The sequence below is a fragment of the Sminthopsis crassicaudata genome, chromosome 1 (genome assembly GCF_048593235.1).
Source record: "Sminthopsis crassicaudata isolate SCR6 chromosome 1, ASM4859323v1, whole genome shotgun sequence".
Lineage (NCBI taxonomy): Eukaryota > Metazoa > Chordata > Mammalia > Dasyuromorphia > Dasyuridae > Sminthopsis > Sminthopsis crassicaudata.
This window is the reverse complement of record NC_133617.1, coordinates 101,172,128-101,190,207: the sequence shown is the minus strand read 5'-3', so window position 1 is coordinate 101,190,207 and position 18,080 is coordinate 101,172,128. Positions and strand designations below refer to the sequence as shown.

The 18,080-nt window shown below is 35.6% G+C and overlaps 1 protein-coding gene across 10 annotated transcripts in view; it reads right to left on the bottom strand.

Moving 5' to 3' along the window:
- ASAP1 (ArfGAP with SH3 domain, ankyrin repeat and PH domain 1) overlaps positions 1-18,080 on the bottom strand; it is a 568,420-nt gene that overhangs the window by 382,993 nt on the left and 167,347 nt on the right. Inside the window, exon 1 of one of the 10 annotated variants that reach the window (XM_074265542.1) lies at positions 11,396-11,611. The exons of the other annotated variants lie outside the window; for them this stretch is intronic. The gene's annotated coding sequence lies outside the window, so the exon portion shown is untranslated. Of the gene's footprint in view, positions 1-11,395; positions 11,612-18,080 lie in introns of those variants that run through there. 10 annotated transcript variants of the gene reach the window in all.

Here is an 18,080-nt window from a genome sequence, read left to right as displayed (position 1 = left end):
TGTGTTCCACTTTTCTTCTCTTCCCCCACACTCTCCCCTAGATGGCAACTAGTCCAATATATGTTAAACACGGTAGAAATGTATGTTAAATTTAATATATGCATATATATTTTATACAATTATCGTGCCACACAAGAGAAAAAGTGAAGCAAAATAAAATGCAAATTAATAACAACAAAGAGAGTGAAAATGCTATGTTGTGAATCACACAGTTCCCAGTGTCCTCTCTCTGGATGTAGATGGCTCTTTTCATCACTAAACAATTGGAACTGGTTTGAATCATCTTATTGTTGAAGAGAGCCATGTCCATCAAAATTGATCATCTTATAGTCTTCTTGTTTCCATGTATAATGATCTCCTAGTTCTGCTCACTTCACTTAGCATCAGTTCGTGTAAGTCTCTCCAAGCCTCTCTGAAATTATCCTGTTGGTCATTTCTTACAGAACAATAATATTCCATAACATTCATATGCTATAATTTATTCAGCTATTTTCCAATTGATGGACATCCACTCAGTTTCCAGTTTCTGGCCACCACAAAGAGGGCTGCCACAATCATTTTTGCACATGTGGGTTCCTTTTCCTCCTTTAAGATCTCTTTGGGATCTACTAGCTATGATAGTTTTAGAAATAATCTCTTTCCATCTACTCCATATATATCTCAAATTTATATATTTATCTAGGTTTCCCCATTAGAATGTAAGCTCCTCGAGGATAGGGACTGCTTTTGCTTGTTTTTATATTCCCAGCACTAACCACAGTGCCTGACACAACTTAATAAATGCTTGTTGTTTGTCATTTTGTTGATCTGGCAGCCAGCCTATTGATGATGATTTTTCTCTATACTTTAGCCAGGTTTACTATGGGATAATAGTTACAAAGCATGTTATTTTACAATAATAATTTAGAAAAAAAACTTTCCAGGGTTGTAATTTACCACAGTGGCACAGTGGGCAGAACACTAATTGAAAAGTCAAAAATAATTGAGTTCAAATTGGCCTCAGACATTTACTAGCTTGTGTGAGATAAAAAAAAACCAAAACAAAACAAAACAAAAACATGTAATCTCTATCTGTCTCAGTTTCTTCAATGTAAAATGGGGACAATAATAGTAGTCACCTTGCAGGGTTATTGAAAAAAATCAAATGAGATAATATTTGTAAAAAGCACTTAGTACAGTGATTGGCATATAATAGGTGATATGCTTCTTACCCTTTCTCACAGATACAGACTAAGACAAACATAGGACTTTAGTGTGGTAATAAAAATGGTCTACATTTTCATAGAGCTGTGATTGCTTTAGCGTAGTGTTTCTTAATATATTGTGGGTTCTGGACCCCTTTGGTAGTATGGTAAAGTCTAGGAATAATGTTTTTAAATACTTAAAATAAAGTACATAAAATTACAAAGGAAACTCAAAGTTGGTGAAAATAAAGAATTTTTTCTTGTCTACAGTTTATAATGCCAAATGAATGAAACCAAGAAGGAGGTGAGATCACTTGTGGATGTTGCTGTTAGGGAAGATCTTTCTGAGGAAGCGAGATTTGAACAAGATTATCAAGTTGGAATCATTTATTTAAGTATAATAACAATAGCTATGATTTTTCCATAATTCTTTAAGGTTTCAAACTACCATACATATATTATTTCTTTTGGTCTTACAACCCTAGGAGATAGGTACTATTATTATCTCCATTTCATAGATGAGAAAACTGAGGGTGAGTATAAGTGACTTACCCAGAGTTAGACATTGAGAACATCTGCTTTTTGGCTACAAAATACTTTCACTTTCATTTACTTGTCTATGAATGATGGCTGTGTGACAATGTATCAGGGGAAGTGTATATCATTAGCCTCTGCCTAACAGAAGCAAAACCTGAGGCTCAGGTAAAATGTCTTGCTTGAGGAGAGAGTAGAATCTAAATCTCTTAACTCCCAAGCATGGTGGGTGGCCCTTCCACTGCATTACACTTTTTGATATTCAAATGGAACCTTATTCCTCTTGATGATGGCATGAAAGCAACAAAGAAAGGCTGTGATTGATGAGAACCACCAGTCATTCATTTGAATGATCTGTCAGCATTTATATTACAAATCTCAATTTTCAAGGGGGTTTGCAACCAATCCCAAAATAGCCACTCTGTGTTTAAGCTTGGCATGTAAAATTTCAATTTGGAAGCAATGTAGTTGTTGCTGCAGTTATTAATTCTCGAGAAACCCTGTTTGGCTGTTGATGAGCACAACACCCAAAATATTTGAAATGAACCCATTTTAGAAGCTTTTGGCATTCCCATAACTCAATATTCAGCTTTCCCTCCTCCTTCTCCTCCCCCCCCCATGCCCTCCACTTCTCAAGAATTATTCATTCCTTAATTCTGTAAGATACATAAGCTCGGATTTTCCATGTTAACAAACCCAAATCAAGCCATTTGTCATGTGAAATGAACAAATTTGGTCACAACATTTCCTGTAAATTTCTGTGCATGATTCTAACCTATGAGCTGTCCAAGAGAGTGGACTGATGAGATAGATGACTCTCAATAATTGTGGCAGAATGTCAGGTCCAGGCCAATTCTCAACTTCCTTTATGTTGTACTTGTTAGAGCGATGCTTCTCAGGCAGTCTGGTATCCTGGAAAGAATTCTTGCTTTTGAGGCAATAGAACTGAGTTCAAATTACAGCTCTAATATTTTGCTATTGGTGAAAGTTACAAATTTTTTCACACCTCAGCTTTCTTATTTGTAAAATAGGGATTACTAATTGTTGCAGGAAAAGTACTTGGTAAATCTTAAAGCCCTGCAAAATTATGAGCTATCATTATATTATTATGTACTCAGCATTAATTCAGCAGTTATCAGAATGAAATTAAATAATAGACATCCTTCATAGTCTGGTTCAGATCTCACCTCCTCAGTAAGGTCTTTTCTAACAGCAGCAGCCACAAGTGATCTCCCATTGACTTCTTGGTTTCATTCACTTGGCACTCAGCACTTCATGCCTTGGATTGTTTTTCTTTTTATGTGAATTATTCTTAATCTCTCAGTTGAGAAATGTATTTATATCCTCCTTTTTATGATAATTGCTTATATTATGGATTTACAAATGGAAAGAATCTTAAATGTCACTGAATTGAACTTCTTGTTTTATTGATGAGGAGACTGAGTCCCAGTGAGGTTAAATAATTTGCCCCAGATCACATGACTATCAAATGCCAGCTACAGGAGGCAAAACCACATTATTTGATTCCAAATCCAGCATTGTTAGTTCCGTACTGTTTTGCCCATTTATACAATAATCTTGAAATAGAGTACAAAGCAAAGAGCCTTGCTTATAAAGCAACGGTTCTAAACCTGAGGTCTCTGAATTTGTTTTCTAAAATATATTTTGATAATTGTTTTTCAGCATAATTGGTTTTCTTTGTAATCTTTCATATTTTCTTTTATGCACTAAAAACATTCTTCTGAGAAGAATGGTAGGCTTCATCTACCAAAGGGATCTGGGATACACAAAAAAAGAACCCTGTTGTAGAGTCACAGGACATGGACTCAAATCCTCCCTCCTTCCCTGGCTTTTCATATCCATGTGACATTAGGCAGGTAACATTAAATCTCTTTGAGCTATGTTTTTCTGAGATTTAAAATTAAAGAATGGAATTGGGTGGCTGCTGAATTTCCAGCTCTGAATCAGCTAGGTGATACAATGGGGAAGAGAATTGAATTTGAAATCAGGAAGACATGAGTAAAAAACCTATCTTGGACATTGACTAACTGTCTGACTGGGTAAGTCATTTAACCTCTCAGTTTTCTCTTCTATAAAATGGGATCTCATAGGATTGTGAGATCAAAGGAAATAACATAGGTAGAATAGTTTGAAACCTTAAAGAATTATGAAAAAAGGTAGTTATTATTTGACCTGTGGTAGGATATAATATAATTTTAGAGTACTGTCACACACACATTAATAATTCCTAAGAGCCCTATGAGGATGCAGATATCACTATCTTCATTTTACACGCAAGGAGCCAGACATTCAGAGAAATGTAAAAATTTGCCTATGGACATACAAATATCTTGTCATAGAGAGGGGACTGGAACTCAGTTTTCTTGATTCTTAAGCTAGTGGGTGAAAACCTCTTCTATATCCAAGCCAACTAGCATCTATGAAGCATCCGTCATGTATGGGCATTGGGGAGCTGGACCAAAGGAAAAGCTATCTCTGCCCTCAAGGAGTTTATATTTTACTGAATATCCTCAGTGGAGGCTCCTATTAGGGTAGGCCTCATGTGCTAAAAGTCTTCAAGAACCTAGTACAGGGATTTGTTTAGAGCAGATGCTCAATTAATGCTTAGTTGGTTGATTCTCATAAATAACTGATGATAGCATTAGACTTGGAACAACACTAGATGCAAAAAATGAATTAAAACTATCACCACATTCCCAATTTCTAATCTTTTGCCTACTGTTTCTCCAGTTTTAACATAATTTATATTTCCCATCCCTATACCAGCTCCTTTACCAGGTCTATATTCTTTATTTTTTATTTTTTATACCCAGTCCTTCACATACTGTTTGACATATATTAGGAGCTGAATCCTAATGATTCAATTGTATTATATAGCAAATAACAAATATTTACAAAGAACAATGACATATTTATGTAACCATCATCACAATTGATCCTTACTATACTTCTGCGAAGTAGTGACATTCGCCTTCCCAGTTGCTAGAACTAGTTAGATTTCTAGCTAGACAGTGTTTGACTTGGACTCAATAAGACCTGAGCTCAAATCTCATTTCTGACATTTATTAGGAGTAGGAATGTGCACAAGAAGCTTAAGTTCTCTGAATGTTTCTTAGTTTTCATATATGTAAAATGGGGGTAATAATGCCACTTTATGAGGTTCAAATGGAAATAGTATGTATAAAGTGCTTGGAAGAACTATAGAAATAGTGACTATTGTTATTGTACTTGATAAGAAAATCAAAACTAAGAGATCTTGGCCAGGATCCCACAGAAAATAAGTATTTGAAGCTGGATTTGAACTTTGGTCTTCTTGACTCTAAATCCAAAGCTCTTTCTACTACTTCAGACTCTTTCTAAGGAGAGCACCATAGACTTCAAGATATTTTCCAGGAAAGGAAGTTCTCTAATCTATTACTTCTTTGTACTCCATGATTATATCCTCCCCTACTCCCCGAAGCAAGTCCAGATATATCATGTAGCTGGATAAAGAAGAATTCTGGCAAATATCAGTTGAAAGCAGAAACGATTGAGATAAAGAAAGTATGAATACAGAAGGCTAGTGAAAGGGGAAAAAATTACAACATATTGCTATGGCAGGGCCAAAAATTAGATTATGAAGGGGTAATGTTTTTCGAACAGAAGGATTGGGCCTTTGATTATTTGTCCTGGATTTGTAGGAGAAGCAAACAATATGAAGGAGAGATTTCTAATGAATAATTGCTCTGGGTGTTTGAAAGGTTTATGAGGTCTGCACAGGGTAAACTATAATCACAGATATGATCTGGAGTGTGGAAATGATCAAGTTTGTGAATACATGATTGCTGAACTGAATTGAATGGAATATGTATTGGTGTTGCCAAAAGAAACTGGAAAGGGAAAAGTTATTTAAGGATATGGTACTTTTCCTGAATGTGGTCATAGCACTGGACTAGAAGTAAAAAGACCTGAAAATAAAAAGTGGTTTTTGCCATTTACCACTTGGATAATCCCATACAAGTTATTTTACATTTCTAAGCCTTGATTTTTTTTCATTTGTAAAATGAGCACATTTCTTGCTTATTGTTGTTTGTTAGGTATGTGCTGTTGTAAATCACAAAGCTCTTTGGAAATGTGAGTTATTATTATTTTTAAAAATAATTTTAATATCACTAATATTTAATATTAAAATTTTACTATTTTTATTAAGGTATTATGGTATGGTGGAATAGCACTGTTTTTGAAATCAAAAGATCTGAATTCATATTCTGACACTTGTTAGCTGTGTGTCCTTCAGCAAGTCTTTGGATTTCAGATTCCTCATATATAAAATGAGCAGGTTAAAGCTCCAAAATCCTTTCTAGCTCTAAGTCCTATTCTCCTTTGAATGACCAGAGGAAGGGTGAATAGTCTTCTCTCTCCACAGAAGATAAACATAAAGGAATGTTTAAATTTTAGTAAGAGAAGGCTGAAATCAGGAACTCCTTTTTAAGAAGGAGCATTTTTAAATTCTGAAAAAATGGCTGAAGAATTATGATTCTAATGTGTTTGATGGTTTCATCTTTGATGGAATGGTTTAGGAATCTGATGATGGGAAAATGTACTTATTTTGCTCTTGATGTCCATTTCCACCTTAGAATTTTTGTCTATCAAGGTTGGCCCAAACCTTGAATACAGACCTACTATTAAATCTCTTTCCCAAAACAGAAGCATTTATCTCAATTATTTTGGAGACAGAAACAATTAGTTTTAAAATAGCAGGAAATTATCAAATCTTTCCTCATTCTTCCTTTCCCCACTCTCTGCTCCACTCTTACAAAAAGATTTCTTATCTATTAAGAACACCCATGGAATGTCATTGACACTTATTGGAAATTTTGAGCATCTGAAATAAACTATTCTACAAAATGGGAAGAGTACTATTGATTCATTATGACTTGCTCCTCAGCATATCATCAGATGTATGCAGAAATTTTCATAAGAAATATGATTTGCCATGATTTGGGCAATTCAATTCAGTTCTGCAAATATGTCCAGGAATGTGCTAGGTACTAAGAACACAATGTCAAAAATGAAATAGTACCTGCTCCCAAGGAACTTATGTTCTCCTATGTATATACATAGTGAGTTTTCCAAAAAAGTTAAAACAAAGTAATTTCAAAAGGGTGAAAAGCATTAGCAACTGAGAGACACAGGAAAGATTTCAAATAGGAAATAGCACTTGACTTTGTATACAGTTGGACAATGTATTTATCTATTTACTTGAATGTAACTCAAAAATCTCAATGTAAACTCAAGAAAGAAGGAGAAAGACTATATTCAAAGAAATTGTAATCTATGCTGTATAAAAGGTACGATATTCTACTGTCAAGAGGTTGCTTATACCTATTACCACCAGAAAAGTTGTATGAAATGGCTGGTAAGATTACTGTGAAAAATCTCACAATATATAAAGTGCCATTTGGGTGCTATGCTTCTATATCATTGGGCAGGTGGCTCCATCATAAATCTGTTGACTTAATGTAAATGCATACCACATATTGATTGTAAAAATGAAAATTTGTCATGTTCTCTCACTGTGCTCTAAAAGCTTCTAATATGTCAGAGGACAGATTTATGTATTAGATGATGAAAACAGCCTTACCAAATGTACTTACTCTCTATCTGACAGCTAGCTATATACCCACCCCAAAGGAAGGAGAAGCAGAGTCCTCAGAATGGTAAGTCTGATGGCTAAGTATGGTGAACCTGAATATATACCCTACAGTAAGGATGTGGTAGATAAATGAGAGATGAATTTCAGTATCCTCTGTGAGGATCTTTCCCAAGCCATATCCAGCTGTTAGAGACATGTGGAATCATAAAATGACAATTTTGAAGTTATATCATGCAAATAAACTTCTCAATATGGACCCAGAAGGTCTGAAGGTGGAGGCTGCGATGAAGCAGATTTTATCTTACAGAAGAATTTTTTTATTAGAAATGTCAAGGAATATATTTGACTTCCTTGGAAGGTAGTAAGTACCACATTACCCATTATAGGCATCTTGGTGGCCTACTGAAGAGCACTGGGTCTAGAGTTAGGATGCCCTGAGTTCAAATCTGGTTTCAAGTACATACTAGCTGTTTCAATTTCATCCTGCCTTCCTCTTTCTTCCTCCTCTGTAAAATGAGGATAAGAATAGAATATACTTTCTAGGGTTGTTGTAAAGATCAAATGAGATAATATTTTAAAGTGCTTAGCAGAGGTCCCGTTAGCACTTAGCACTTTGCCTGGCACATAGGCACTTAGCAAAAGCTTGTTTGCGTTGGTCCTCATCAGTAAAGATCTTAAAGCAGAAGCTAGATTACCACTTGTTCTGCTGGAGGCCATTGCTAGTCTCTCCCCACCCCACTGCTAACATCTCCTTTCAGATTACTTCCATTTATTCGTGATATATTTTATGTTTTTACAGTTATTCCATCCAATAGAATATAAGATCGTTAGAGGCAGGAACTATTTTTGCCTTTCTTTGAATCTCAAATGTGCAATATAGTGTCTTGTTGTTGCTCTTCAATTATTTCAGTGGTGTTTGACCCTTTATGATCCCTTTGGAGTTTTCTTGGCAAAGATACTAAAGTGGTTTTCCATTTCTTTCTCCAGTACAGATGAGGAAACTGAGAAAAACAAGGTCAAATGACTTGCCTAGGATCATACCACATTTATGTGTCTGTGGCCAGATTTGAGTTCAGGGTCATTTTGATCCTGAGACCAACTCTATCTACTGAACCACAGAATAAATACCCAAAGCCTATCTGACTGATTGACTTTGCAGAGATCACTGTTGAGATATTCCTCTTTATTTATGGGTTGGTCTAGATGACCTCTGAGGGATCTTTTAAGTCTGTTATTCTATAATTTACCAAAAATTAAAGAAATAAATTTACATTAAAGAAACAGGCTCATTCTAGAGACACCAACCAAAATGAACTGTTATGTTAGTAGCCAAATAGCAATTGGTATTTTACATGGTGCTTTTCAATAGTTTTATCTGTCATTCTACACAACAACTTATAGATAAGTTATTCCCCTGTTTTCCAAGAATTGCTTCCACTTAACCTTTTGCTATTCTCCCAGAGCCATAGCTATGGCAAGATTTAGAAGCATGGACCAATTCCTTGATAATTTATGTGCCACTGGATAACGTACTAGTTTCTTTCTTCTTTTTTGCAGGACAATAAAACTCAACTATTTGGTTTGTAGACCTAAGAACTAAAGATCTGTGATCAGATAAAGTTCAATAAAAATGGACAATACAAGTCAGATACCCAGAGCACTATATTTAGACCATAGAGGCTTTTTAATATCAAAGGGCTTTGGGGACAGCTACGTGGCGCAGTGGTTAGAGCACCAGCCCTGAATTCAGGAGCACCTGAGTTCAAATCTGGTCTTGGACCCTTAACACTTCCTAGCTGTGTGACCATGGGCAAGTCATTTAACCCCAGCCTCAGGAAAAAAAAAAAAAAAAAGAAAGAAAAAAAAGAAAAAAAATATCAAAGGGCTTTCATCTTTATGACACTAGTAGGATGGGGAAGGTTGATAACATGGAGGAAGAGAGAGGTAGAAAGGATTGAAGATTTTAAAGGTATATCAGCAAAGAATCAATGAGTTTCTTTTATGACACACAAGCTGAGGTCATTAGGATCTTCTGATTCTTCCCATGATGATATGTTGATTGTCTTGCTGACTTTAGGAATTCAGAGAAAATACAATTCATTTTTTAAAAAAAATACAGTATTAAATACTGGGTACAGAGTACTGAACTAAAAATGTTTGGGAGCCATAAAAAATTTACGTATAAGGTTTCTGACTTTACAAAGCTTATGGTCTCAAAGAGGGATAAGATCCAAACTTCAATTATTTTAATAAGCAACATTATATAAGTGCATTAAATATGTGCAAAGTACAATGGAAAGACCATTATTGACCCAGAACATCAGGAAAAACTGGAGTTAATACTTGAGCTGAGCTTTAACCAATGGGATAAATTCCCACATAGGAAGCAGTATGAGCAAAGAAATGGGGGTTAAAGTACAGATCCTATCTAGGAATGGGGAGATAGATTGGGGAAAGAGGGTGGAGTGATGACAAGAAGACCTTTTGGGTGATTTTTGAAATAATTCAAAGAGGTAGTACTGGGCTGGCATCAGTAGAAATACAGAATAATGGCAATATGTAAGTGATGTTGAGGAAGGATGGATAGAACAGAATTAACGAATGATCAGGTATGAGAGATGAAAAAAATTAAAGACTGAACAAAAGTTGCAAATATGGAAAACGGGTTTAAAGGAATAAATACTACTAACAGTAATTGAAATACTGATGTCCCAAAGAGGGGCATATTTATGGAGAAAAATAAGATGACAGCATGCAAAGCCTGAAAAAGGCACTGTGATAGATACAGAAAGATAAGACAATCTATGCCTTCATGGAGCTTAGAAGCCAGTTAGAAAGGTAAGACATACCCATTTGAAAACATAACTCTAATCAAAGGCAATATATGAAGACTTCTTAAACTCTTTGAACTTGCAACCCCTTTTCACCCAAGAAATTTTTATGTGACCCTGTGTATAAAGACATATAAAACAAGTATACAAATCAAATATTTACTGATAATATATCATAAAGAAATTTATTCTAAAATAGGTCTTTGGCATACATATGTTACCACTTATTAAAGATGAAAGCAAATTTGCGTACTAATAAGATGGATTGCTAGTTTATTTTTACATGAAGAATTAAATCTTGAGGAATATTTGATACTTTTTTATGGTTGCCAAATTTTTCATGATCCCCCACTTTTAATTACATGACTCTATCCAGTTTTAAAAGCTTTGGTGTAGACCCCTGGTATTAACCTCCAAAAGAAACATCTCAGTGAGCTAAATACTGATTGAGAAAACAAATTAACATTATGCCATATTATCTTTTTATTTATTTTGTTAAACATTTCCCAATTAAATTTTCATTTGATTCAGTTCACTGTGATGATTTTGAGTAGATCCTTGGTACTATAGACAATTATAAGATTACTCAATTTCAGAGGAAGGAGAAATGATTTCTGGTATAGGTCATGTCCAGACCAAGATCAGGACATAGATAACAGGTCTTTTGTTAGCTATCAAGTAGATGAGAAAAGAGCTGTGGTTTGCCTTTCTAAACATCAAGAAAGAGGTAATATAATCATCCTATTGATAACTGTCAATATTATAATTATATCATTAGCCCTTAAGCCCCTGCCCCTACCAATAATCTACTTGACCACTAAGCCCTAACATATATATATATATATATATATATATATATATATATATATATATATATATATATATATATATATATATATGTATATGTATATGTATATGTATATCTATTTATCTATCTATCCCTCAACCAGGACCAGAGCCAGCTCCCACTGAAAGAGAAAAACAATTTGGTATTGGGGACCTCACAAATGTTTGGAGGGCAAGGAAATCAACCACAACTCAGCCCTCAAAGAACCATCAGAGGCCTAGAAATAGGCCTCTTTTAACTCAGTCATCTGGCCATCAGGCCAGGACCAAGTCTAGGCCTCTTGCCCAAACAATACAGGCCTCTTGTCATCTGTTCAGTTGCTCTCTTGGCAACATTCCCTTACCTTTTCTGCCTCTTGCTCAGGAAATGATATTCATATCAAATGGGAGTTGTTGTCTAATGCTTAGTTACCACCAATATTCAGAAGAACATCATGACAATCTACTGTCCAACTGACAGAAAATCTCCTCCACTTAAAATCTCTGAAGTTTAAGGTATTCTCTCACACTTATCCATATCATCCTATTTCCTTCCAAGTTCCTATCCTACTCTTCTTACTATCTTCCCTTCCATTGTGACCTATGTAACCCCATTCTATTGTTAACAAACAGCCTTTCCTATAAAACATTTTCCTCTCACATACCTTCTATCTCATCACAATCCAAAGAAACCTTACTGTCTATTCTACTTGTTTCCAAGCTTAGAAGTACTTTCTCTCATGCTCTATGGAATACACTGGGCTAGTAAATAGATTTAAGTATGTTTTTTGTTCTTTATGGACCTTTCAGATCTTCCCTCTTTTATTTTATTTACTCCATTCAGATATATCACCCCACCTAGACAGATCTGACACCCTGGATTCCCCATAGGCATTTCAAACTTAATGTGTCTAAAACAGTACTCATTAACTCACTTTAACTTACCTCTTCTAAATTCCAATAGTGGCAAGGAGACCATTATTCTTATAGCCCCTCATATTTGTAATGTAGAAGTCACCTTCAATTCTTCTCAAAGTAGATTCTTTTCTCTCTTTTCCACTTCCCCCCAAATCCTTTAGATCACCTCAATTCCTATATTATATTACTATATCTCATATTGTTTATACATCTGTATATAAGCCCTATCCCACATATTTCTCACTTATCTTGCATATCCACTAAATCACTAATTTCTATCTCAACATTTCTCTGTTTCACCCACTCACTTAATACAGATCCTTATTACCTTTTACCTAGACTATTAACCATGCCCTCCTTATCATACTCTTTAAATACAACCTTTTCCTTCTTTCACCAATTCAGCTTCCACTTAGTGCCAAATTGACATTATTAAAGCACAAGTCTGAACACATTATTCCCCAGCTCAAAAAGCATCAGTGGCTCTTTATTGACTCTAAGGAAAAAAAAAAAAAAAAAAAAAAAAATATATATATATATATATATATATATATATGGTCTTCTATTTGGCATTTAAAGCCTTTCAAAATCAGACTATGTCTTCAGACTGCAGTCCCATTATTTCTTCTCATGTACTCTTCTTTGCAGCTGTGCCAGTCCTATCTGCTGTTCTCTATACACAATAGCACATTTCCACTCCCTGGCCTGTAATGCACATGTCCCCTCACTTAAAAGCTTCAGCTCTTCTCAAGACACACTTCAAGTGCTATCTCCTATCAAAAGTCTTTCTTGATTTTCCCAATTGTTAGAAGCCCACCTTCGAAAAGTACTTTTTGTGGTATTTTGCATTTTCTTATCTACATACATGTTATTCTCCCCTCCTAATAGAATTTAAGGTACTTGAAGGCAAGAGACATTTAGTTTTTGTCTGTGTCCCCAATGCCCAGCACACAGTTATGTCTTTTAATAAATATTTATTGAGTGGTTGTTGTCCAATCATGACCCTATTTGGGGTTTTCTTGGCAAGATAAAAGAGTGATTTGCCATTTCCTTTTCCAGCCCATTTTGCAGATGAGGAAACTGAAGCAAACAGGGTTAATTGACTTGTTCAGGATCACACAGCTAGTAAGTGTCTGAGATTGGATTTGAATTCAGAAAGATGAGTCTTCCTCTCTTCAAGCCTGGAACTTCATGCACTGTATCACATTGACTAGATAAGGAAGATTTAAGATGAAAAAAGGGTTTAAAGTTGGTATTAAAAGATTAGCATGGTTTTTACATCATGCACTAAGGGCATCATAGATAAAGGACATGGGAAGCGAAAGAGCATAAAAGTGAGAAAATCTTATGATTGTTATTAGAAAAGGGAGCATACCACTTTTGGGTATAAAAAGCTTTTTAAAACTTTTCTCCATTTATGACCTCTTTTTGCCCAAGAAATGTTTACATCATCCTGGGTATATACATATATAAAGCAGGTATACAAATCAAATATTTACTGATAATAAATCATAATTTTGCGATCCTCACATTCAGTTGTAAGACCCCATGTGGGATTGCAACCCACAATTTAAGAAGCTGCATTTTATAGGTCTAATTATTTGTAGATAAAAAGGTAGATAAAGGCCAAATTACTAATTTGGAGGGGGAAGAATTTAATAATAATATTTATGATAATAAAATAATATGCTATTATGGTCCTTTACAGGTTTTTAAGTACATTCGCTTACATTTTAACAGCCCTTGAATCAAAGATATAATTATTTTACAGATGAACCTGAAAAATACTGGAGTTCAATGCCTGGCCCACAGTTATTATGACTGGTCAGTGGCCAAGTCATTGAACTTGCTCTAGGAATAGACAATTGTCCTTTGTTTTTGAAAAGGACCAAAACATCACTATGTTAAGTGTTGAGTTACAAAAAGTCCAACTGTGGGCTGACCAGACCAATATGAACTCAGAATGCCACAGGATGAACACAAATAGTCCATGTGAACACCTCAGGTAGTTTTGGACATCTTGCGTTTCCTTTTGGCTAATTCAATTCTGTTTTGTTCAAAGAGTACAACATCTTTTGTGATGATGGTACATCATGATGGGCGGTCCTGTGCCAGTGTCTCCCATAATATACAATATCCTTGTATTGCTTCTAACTACCTTGTGAGCACCTGTCCTGTATGAATGAGTTCTCCATAAAATAAATTTTTTTGGCAAGAATACATTTGGCATTCAAACAATGGAATGGTGCTCTCTGCAGCAAAGTTGGAATGCTTGACTGGTTAGTTCCAGAAAGAACCTCAGTGTCTGGTATCTTATCCTGCTGATGATCTTCAGAAGTTTTCCAATTCCTTGCTGACCTTTCTACAACACTATGCTATGTTTTCAATATCATGGTAAGGAATTTGTACATAGGCAAAGATAAGAGGATATATAAATTATGAAATAGTAGCAATGAGGTAGTAATGGTTTATTAGTTTAATGGTTTATGAGCAAGAAGGTAATATGATGCAAGTGTTATTTCAGGAAGTTTAATCCAACAGTGGTAAATAGGACAGCTGGAGCCAAATGAACTTGGGGGGAGAAAGACCAATTCAAAGAGTATCATGCAAGTTGCAGCATGAGAAACAGGGGGCAGCCAAAATTAGGAAGGTGGCAATAGGAATGGAAACTAAAGGCAAGATATGGGAGAAATGAAGATGATATAACCCATAAGGCTGAATGATTGATAAGGTAAGAGGAGTGTAGGGAGGGAGAAGTCAAAGATAAATCTAAGTTTGCAAGCCTGGATGATTGGGAAGATGATAGAGCCCTTGATGGAAAGAGAAGCATGATTTTACAGTGACATGTCTGAATCCATGTAATAACATGAGTTATAATAGGCTTCCGCTATTTTTGGAAGGGTAAAACAATTGTATTTGCATGCATCATAGCTTAGAATATTGGCTTTTTTAATAACACCATTTTTCAAGATGCTAAGCTCTTTCCCTAGGCCTTTAGAACAATGCTACATATGCAGATGGAAGCTGCCAGGTCAGTGCTGCTGTGTCCAGCTTGTGGAACACATTTCCTATACGTGAGCAAGTCTAATTCCTGCCTTGCTGCCCTCCAGGAAAGCCAAAGGGTGACATCAATTGAGTTCGGGGAAATACAATTGGGACTGACAGCTAGCACTATGATGATTCCATTACCTCTCTCTTGATTTTAGGAAAGGTATTCTCTCATCCACTAGAGGGAAAAGGGTTTGATGGTTAGGTCAGTATGGTCTTATGCATAGTGAATACATCTGAGAAGAAGGCTGCTCGGTTTCTGCTATTCAATCAATCAAATGAATGTAAAGCATTTATTATGCACTTGCTATATGCCAGCCACTGTGCTAAAGGCTTGGTATGCAAAGGAAAAAAAACAGTACATACATTCAAGGAGTTTGCATTCTAATACAGGATCCCCACAATATATGTAAATCAGAACCACTTCAGCTAACAGTTACTGAGCTTTTGCATGGTGTACATTGCCATGCTTTGTGTCTAGAATAGGAATTATCAAGGGTATCTCCCTTTCACCTCCTCTCCATTCACCAAATCACCATCTCGATCCAGGACTTCTTCATTCCTCACCTAGCCTAGCTTCCTTATATAGTCTCCTAAAGTAATCCTCATATCTTCAATATCTTCTCCTTCTACTTTGTCCTTCACAAAGCTGCTCCCTTCCCCCCATTTTCCAGAGGCAGAGATCTAATCATGCTATTCTCTTGCCCCTTAACCTGTGATGAAAACTACTGACTGGAGGGTAAAATACAAATTCCTTAACCTGGCATTTAAGTCTTTCCACAATCTGGTTTCAGACTATTTTTTGCAGCCTTAAGTCACATTTATTACCTTGACAAACTCCATGCAAACCTGTACAACCAGTAGTTTCCAAACTTGAAATACTGCCTCTTGTCTCTCTGTGTTTTTTCCCAAACAGGCTATCTGTTCCCTCCCAGCCAGGAATGTACTCTCTGCCCATTTCTATCTTGTAGTATCCCTTTTCTTCCTTCAAGGCTCTATTTAAATACTATCGCCTCCTTCCCTGATTCTCCCAGAAAAAAAAAAAAAAAAGTCTTCTCTCCTTTTTCAAATTTTCCTAGAATAATTTGAAGATCTCGGTTCTATTTTATACAATAATATCTGTACACATATTGCAACCTTTCTGTTAGAATTCCTTAGGGTGCGTTTTTTTTGGGGGGGGTGCGGAGGAGGGAAGAGTATTCCCGGTATATAACAAAACGCCTGGCACACAGCAGGTAAATAATAAATGCTTGTTGTTTTTCTTATATTTCTTATATCTAAAACATTCTCTTCTGCCAACATCTCTACATGTTCAATTAAATAAACATTCAATTAATGTCAACTGTGTGTAGAACACTGGGCTGAGCCCCATGGAAAGAGTAGAAATAGGAAGGCCAGTTAAGAAGTTTTAGCAGTATATCAGGCAGGTAGTAGTGAGGGCCTTTTCTAGGGAGGTGCCCACCTGCATCAGTAGGGGGAGTTTTCTCACCTAGGAATTCCATATAGCCTATAAAATTATAGGTCTAATCCTTAGCCTCAATAATACCTTGCATTTACAATGCTTTACTGGTTGCCCAGAGCTTTTCTGTGACATAGGCAGTATATTTTTACAAATGAAGATGCTGAGTAAGGCTAAGGGAACTGAAGTCAACTTCTCACAATCACAACAAATAAGTGTAAAGTGAGAAGTCAAACTCAGGTCTTTTTATGCCAAATTGAGGGCCTTCTCCAGTAGATCAGGTGTTAACTTATGTATAAGGAACCCATTAGTCTTCTGGGTAAGCCTATAGGCCTCTTCTCAAAATAAGAAAATTCTCATTAAGAAAATTTTACATTTTTTCTAGAGGTTGGTACAAAAAAAAAAAAAAGATGTTAACTTTTTGCCCATCCAAGTTCATAGACCCCCTAAAAGTATGGTCCATAAATCTATGACTAAGCAGCCTCTGAACTAGATAGACCATGCAATGACTCAAGATTCCCTTCTAGCTCAAACAATCTGAGATCTTATGAAATCTGACACCCAGAAGAAGTAGATGTCATCTTCAAAATGAGTAAGCATTCATTTCTCAAAGGGAAGACCAAATTTTAAGTCATCAGAGTGTTCTTAAAGCCTAACTATATTAGATCAAATAGACCCATCTCTTGGCTAAGTAGGTTTAAAACAATTGCCTTCTGAGCCTGTAACCTTCAAAAATGAATCAGCTCTAATTTAGTCATTTGAAGAGTCTTGAAGATAAAGATTATGATATTTATTTCTCCCCTCCCTTCAACTCCCCCCCAAAAACTAGCACCATTCCCTCCACCCATACACACACTATCAATATAATGTTGAACATTTGTCAGAATATCAGAACAAATAATTTCATCAGGATAGATGCCATTTTACAATCTATCTATGATTTATGAGTATAAATAGTTGCCTGAAACTTAAGGAAATTACATGACCTTATTATATATTATATATAATATATTATAATAATATTATATATTAAGATAGAGGTTGTACAGAGCCTTTGAATTCAGTTCTTCCTAATTTCAGGTCCAATGCTTTATTTTTCTTTTTTGGTTCTCTGGCATAATTCTCTATACATAATAAGTGCTCACAAAAGTACTAATTGAATTGAACTGAGCTCACCACTGAGAGTTCCAAAGTTCTAGTTTACATGCATGACCATATTGTTACAAACTCCTGAGGAGCCATCCAAAGGGGATACATTTAATTGTTGCAATTTCAGTTCAAGACAGGAATTATTATAGAGAAATTGTCTATATTGACAGTAACTCTCCTTGAAGTGCTGTATTCCTTGAGGTCTAAATGCCACCTGACAATGCTAGTATTGGATGTTGGATGTGATCAAGAGATAATTATATTCTATAGATGTAGTGTAGTGCCATAACTAGTATACTGGGCTTGCAGTCAGTCCTGTGTTCTACTCGTTCCATTGACACCTATGTGACCTTGGGCAAGACTATAAAGAAATATTTCATATATTATATGGGAATAAATACCAGGCTTCAGTGTTAGGAACCATGGGTTTCTCTGCAACTGTATCCAAATCCTTCTCCTTTTCTAAAGTCACTTAT